Below are 7,192 nucleotides of genomic sequence, written 5' to 3' on the forward strand. Positions count from 1 at the left end.
GAAGATTGAACTCAGGCCCTTGTGCTTGCCAGGGAAGCGCTTATTCCACTGAGCCATCTCCCCGCCCCCTCAATAAAATTATGGGGGGGGAAAAAGATTTTAAAAAAGAAGAAATGTGAAATACAAAATTTTAATTTTCTTATACTAAACATTTTTCAACTTGAACCAGAAGGATATACATTAAAATCCAGATTTTAAAATGTATGAGAGCAATACACAATAAATGTAAATAATTAACTCTAGAAAGAGACTGTAATGCTAAGTAAAATAAATTAGACACCAAAAGATAAATATCACATGGCCTCTTTACATGAGAAAACAAAAGCATAATAATTTAAAGAGAGGGGGCCTGCCCCTTTGCTCAGTTCTTTAAGTGGCTGCTTCAACAAAGCAGTCAGGCTCAGGTTGCTGTGGTTTGATCCCCACAACTCCAGCCAGTTAATCATGCCCTAAAGGCATTCGGAGGAAAAAAAAAAAAAACTTTCTAGGGGCTGGTGAGATGGCTCAGTGGTCTAAAGCACCTACTTAGAACAAGCTTAGCAAAGCACAAGGACTGTGGTTCGATCCCCTCGAACCACATGCCAGCCAGCCCCGCCCCCTGGTGGGCTCAGCTGGCCACACACACACACACACACACACACACACACACAAATAAATAAAATTAAAAATAATAATAATAATTTAAAGAGAAAAATAACAGATAGGTGATAGGAAACAAGAAAGTAGACTTTGCAAATTAGGAAGAGGACTTAGGGATGAGAAAAGAGGAAAAATAGGAAATGAAGGAAAATTAAGTATATTAAGATGCAATATGTATATGTACCAATTCCCCAAGAAAAGTGTAATCATTATGTATTGCAATTATGAATATACCAATACATTGTCTCACTACTGTAAGAAAATGGATGAGCAAATAAAATCTGAAAGGTACAATAGATACTGTGAAAGGGAAAGATCTCGCTCAGCTGTGGGACCAGGCACCAGAACCTTCAGCGGAGAGGCCCGCTGTGGGACCCAATGACAGATTCCCTGCAGAGAAACTAGGAGCAAGACCCAGTGAGCTAAATCAGGAGCAGAACATCTAGCCAGTGGGACACAGTGGGTTCACTTGCACAGAACGCAGCAGGCAGAAGCCGAGTACAGTAGTCAAACCCAAGCCAGGCCCAGCTGGACAAGTCCAAGCTTGGTAGATCTGGACCCAGTGAACTGAGGCATATTACTAGACACAGATCTATCACAGCATCCTCTGGGGTGGGCAGGCAACAGATAACTAGGGTGAACCAGTTTGCACAGAAGACTCCTGATACATCAAGGGCAAGTGACCAGATGGAACTTAGGGAACTAACTGAAATACAAATTCCCAATTTATTTTTTTAACTGCATACATAAAGTTTATTTATTTATTTTAATTAATTTTATTGAGAAAAAAATTGCAATGAGACACTTTCAAAACAAGTTGGTAGGAGAGTTACAACAATTAATACTTTGCATATTGTTGTCTTTGTAGTAGTCATTCTTAACACCAGATACAGGCATGATATCCTGTCCAAACACTATTAGTACAAATATTTTTTTTTTCAGAACTGGAGATTGAACTCAGGCCCTTGCGCTTGCCAAGGAAGCACTTATTCCACTGAGCCATCTCCCTGGCCCAGTACAAATCTTTCTTCTTATTGAATTAAAAGAAAGTGGCTACATATCTACCCTAACTCTTTTGGATATACAGATACCAAATTGTCCTCCATTTATATCTCCCCTTTTTTTTTTTTTAGTTATGTCAGAGATGGGTATTCCATTGCCATCCAAATATTGTAGATGCATGTATTCGGCAAAATACTCCAATATAGTCCAGTAGTCCACAATAGTAGTGGGTTATCCACAGAACTGGCATTGTCTGAATCTGTTGACTTGAGCCCTCCAAGGCTCTGCATATTAACATGGCTTCACTTTTCCTACCTCATTACTATACTTTTCTGCTGGATGGTTAAGACCAAGGTAAAGCAAGAACTATATAACATGAAATGTAGCTTTTGTATCTGACAAGGTCAGTCAAATCCCCAAGGTTAGTTTCAGGATTTATCCTGAAACTCTATACCACAATTTGTAGATCCTTTGTCAGTGTCAGCCATGTGGATGAGTCATAGCCATTGCTTGACCAATTTGCTCTCTGTGAAAGCCTGAGAGAATGTTTTCTCTCCGTGTGACTCTCTTTAGGCACACTCTACATCATCGATCACATTCCTCTGTGGCCCCTTAATCTCCTTGATCAGAAAATTAGGGACACAACTGAGTTAAAATGATGTTACAGTATAGGTTCTCCTATGTCCTGAGTCTTCACTGACCTTGAAAGGTCATGGTCAAAATGTTGGCTGTCCTTGCATCACTTCTTTTTCTCTAATTTTTGGTCTGCAAACTTAGGTTGTTAACCCTCCAGAAGAGAAGCTTATTATTACCCTAAAACATATGCAGTTGTGTTTAACCTCACTAATTGAACATCAAACATCTTAGGCATAGGGTGGAACATGTATTTTCCATCAAGTATTAATATGTTAAGCTTTAAGATAAAGAATATGGAAAAAATTTTTTAAAAATAAAAAATATTTTAAAATATGAATAAACAGTTACATATTTTTACACAGAAATTTAGAAATCTAACCATATACAACACTGTAGCAAGACAGTCCTGTGACTTTTTTTCTTGTCTTTTTTTAATTTATTACCCTTTTTTAATAAAAAAATAAGCATTTACTTGAGACACAATCTGGCCATAATTGGTTTGTCATGACAAGCAGTATGTATTTAGAAAACCAGAATGACAGGCATTCCAAGCATGACCCCACTATTACACATTGTTACCTTCACTGCAGTCACTCAGTTCACAGATATCAGCATATATAGTTAGTCAGGGTGAGAATCCCACCATGTAACTGCTAGTTTCAACAACCTGCTGATAGTTCTCAGGATCACTGCCTTATCCATCTTGTACCTATAAATGTATGGCTTTGTCCCTGTTATGTTTCCTAGCTTTACTCCTTGCCCTCCCTTTGTTCTCTAATCCTCAAGTTCTCGCTTTCCTTTTAATTGTGTTATACCATTCCATTTGTATTTCTTCTTTTGAGTTCTTATACTAGGGAGACTACACAACATTTACACATGTGGGTTTGGTTTATTTCGCTTATGAGCATATCTTCAAGTGGCAACCACTTAAATTTGAAGGCTTTGAGTTTATCATTCTTTATACCTGAGTAGTACTCCATTGTATAAAAATACCACATCTTTTTCACCCATTCTTCAGGTGGTGGACATCTTGGTTGTTTCCAATATTTGGCTATCACAAATTGTGCTGCTATAAACATAGGTACACATATATCACTATGATATGACGCTTTCAGTTCCTCCAGGAAAATTCCCAATAGGGGGATAGCAGGCCTGAATGGAATTTCCAGTCCTAGTTTCATAAGGAGTCTCCACACTGATTTCCATAATGGTTGCACCAGTCTACATTCACACCAGCAGTGGAGAAGGGTTCCCTTTTCCCCACAGCCTCTCCAACATTTACTGTTGGGTGATTTCTTTATGACATTCTTTCTGGGGTGAGATGGCTTCTCGGTGTTGTTTTAACTTACATTTCATGTTGGCTAGTGATGTGGAGCATTTTTTCATATATTTATGCACTTCTTTAATTTCTTTTTTTTTCATTTTCTCATATGAAATCTTTATTAGTTAGAAGGCTTCTTTACCAAACTAAATTTTTTTATTTATATATTAATTCTCTGATGCTGGGGATTGAACCTAGAGCTTCATGCATGCTAGGAAAGTGCTTTACCAGTCAGCTCCATTCCCACCCCTAAATTTGGCGAATTCATTTATTACTATGTTTCTCACAATTTTTTTTCTTTTTTTCCCCATAATTTTATTGATAAACAAATAGCAATGAGACAGTTTCAAATCAAATTGGTAGGACAGTTTCATTAATTAACACATTGCATACATTCTTCCTAGTGGTTAATTGCTATACAAGATGCAGACATGATATCCTATTTACAAACACCATTAGAACAAATCCCTCTATTCATTAAGAGAATGTAACTATATATCTATCCTAACCACTTTGAATACACAGATACAAAATGGACATTCATCTGTATCCCCTTTTTTTGTTAAGTTCCATTATTTGAATATTATAGGTATGTAAACTCAGCAAAATGTTTTAAAAGAGTCCAGTATCCCATAATAGCATTGGGTCTTCCACTTGACTGGCAATGTCAGAAATTGTTGACCTGAGTCCCCTACAGCTCAACATAACAGTATGGCTTTACTTCTTATATTTCGTTTTTATACTTTTCTGCTGGATGGTTAAGACTAAGGTAAAGCAGGACCTATGCAACAAGGGTTGTAGCTTTTGGGTCTGATAAGGTCAGTCAAATCCCCTCAGGATTTATTCTGAGATCCTGTACCTCACATTGTAGATCCTTTGTCAGTGTCAGCCATGTGGATGAGTCACAGCCATTGCTTGGCCAATGTGCTCTCTGTGAAAGCCTGAGAGAATGTTTTCAGTCCATGTGACTCTCCTTAGGCACACTCTACATCATCGATCACTTTCCTCTTTGGCCCCATAATCTCCTTGATCAGAAAATTTGGGACACTGAGTACATGATGTTACAGTACAAGTTCTCATATGTCCTGAGTCTTAATTGACCTTAGAAGGGTAGGGTCAAAGTGTTGGCTTTCCTTGTGGCCCTCCTTTTTCTCTAATTTTGGTCTGCAAACTTAGGTTGTTAACCATCCAGAAGACAAGCTTATTGTTATTACCATACAACTTAGGCTGTTAAGCTTAACCTCACTATCTGTCTGCATATCAAACATCTTTGGGGCTGGGGAGATGGCTCTGCAGAATAAGTGCTTGCCTGTCAAGCACAGGGGCCTGAGTTCAATCCCTGTTCTGAAAAAAAAAAAGACAAATAAAAAAAAAAAAAAGCTTTGGCTGGGGAGATGGCTCAGTGGAATAAGCGCTTCCCTGGCAAGCACAAGGGCCTGAGTTCAATCCCCTGTTCTGCCAAAAAAAAAATCGCAAGCATCTTAGGCATAATATGGCACAGGTATTTTTCCTCAAGTTTTGATATGTTGAACTTTAAGTCCCTACAGAATATGATAAAAAAATTAAAACATAATATATTTTAAAAACAGGCATAAAGAATTATATACTTCTTATGTTTATGCACTTCTTTAATTTCATCCTCTGAGAAATGTGTGTTCATTTCAGATGCCCATTTCTGGACTTGGTCTTTAAATTTTGGGGCGCTAATGGTTTTTAGTTCTTTACAAATTCTAGAGAGCTGTCCTTTGTCTGAGTGCTTATTCGTTAAGATTTTTTTCAAATTTATGGATGGTCTTACACTGTGTTTGCAATTTCTTTTGACGTGAAAAAACTTCTCAGTAAGAGGAGATCCCAGTTGTTAAATCTTCCAAGTGTTACCCGTGCAATTTGATTTTTCTTCATGAACCCTTTGCCACCCCTATTTCTTCAAGAGTTCCTCCTACTTTCTCTTCCAGGAGATTTAGTGTTTCTGTCTTAATGTTTGAATCTTTCATCCATTTTGTCTTTAGCTTAGTGCATGGTAATATACTTGGGTCAAGTTTTAGTTTTCAGCATGTAGAGAGCCAGTTTTTCCAGCACCATTTGTTAAAGAGGCTTTTTTCCAGTGAACATGTTTGGCTCCTTTTTCAAAGATTGGGTGTCTGAGTGTGTTTGTAGGGGCCTGTGCATCTTTTAACCTATTCCATTGATCCTCAGGTCTATTTTGTTGCCAATACCATGCTGATTTTATCACAGTATCCTTGTAGAATAATTTCAAGTAAGATATTGTAATGCCTCCTGCATTGTCTTTGTTACCCAGGATAGGCTTTGATATTCTAGGTCTTTTCTGGTTCCAAATAAATTTTAGGAACAGTTTCTCTAGGTCTGGGAGGTATGTTGGTGGTAGTTTGATAGGGATTGCATTAAATCTATATAGCAATTTTGGGAGTATGGCCATCTTCACAATGTTGGTTCTTCCTATACTGGAGCAGAGAATATCTTTCCATTTTCTGAAATGCTCTACGATCTCTTTTTTCAGAGTAATGTAATTTTCCATGAAAAAATTTTTGACTTCTTTAGTTAGATTAACTCCTAGCTATTTCATTTTCCAAGGTACTATTGTAAAAGGTATTGTTTCTCCAATTTCCCTCTCAGTGTGTTTCTTATCTGTGTAGAGGAATGCTATTGACTTTTGGGTATTGACTTTTTTTTTTTTTTTGCTTTTTGTAATATTTTATTGAAGTTATTTTATTACCTATTTGAATAATAAATTTTCCTTTGTGTGTATGCTGTTAGGAATCATGAAACCATTTTTACAAAATTATAGAAAGCCACATAGCCCAGCTAGTATAAGGAATAAAGATCTTCTAATGAAGTAATTACAAAACACTTCAAATGTATTTGAATTTACATATTTGAAATGACTGGTCTTAAGGCCTAGTAAAAAAAAATAAGCACACAAGCAAAACTAGCCATCTATAATTTTTGAGGTGTTGACTAAAATGGGTATTGACTTTTTATCCTGCTATGCTACCAAATTTGTGTATCAATTCTAGTAGCTTCTTGGTGCAGTTTTTGGGTTGTCCAAGTAAAGTATTATGTCATCTGCAAATAATGATAATTTAACTTCTTCTTTACCTATTCTTATTCTTTTTATTTCTCCCTCTTGTCTCATGACTCTAGCTAACGCTTCCAAAACTATATTGAATAGGAGGGGTGATAGAGGACATTCTTGTCTTGTACCAGATCTGAGAGTAAAAGATTTCAGTTTTTCGAACAGACCCAGAGCGCAGGCCCGGCGAGTGAGTGAGACGACCCAGGCCGCAGATCCTCATTTGACCCAGGCTGCAGGCCCAGCACAGAACCCTTCAACAGAACTCCCTGCAAAGAGGCTAGGGGCAAGACCCACCCAGCTGATTCAGGAGCAGAACATCTTCCCAGAGAGACACAAAGGGTTCAACTCTAACAGCTGCAGCAGAAAGAAGTGGAGCACAGCAGCCAGATCCAAACAACACCCACCTGGAAGAATCTGAACTTCGTAGATCCGGACCTGGTGCTAAGGTAATAACTCTATCTAAGCTCTACACCAAAGGTCAGAAGACAGTGGTATACAGA

Source organism: Octodon degus, unplaced genomic scaffold (assembly GCF_000260255.1).
Source record: "Octodon degus isolate 3935 unplaced genomic scaffold, OctDeg1.0 scaffold00279, whole genome shotgun sequence".
Classification (NCBI taxonomy): Eukaryota; Metazoa; Chordata; class Mammalia; order Rodentia; family Octodontidae; genus Octodon; species Octodon degus.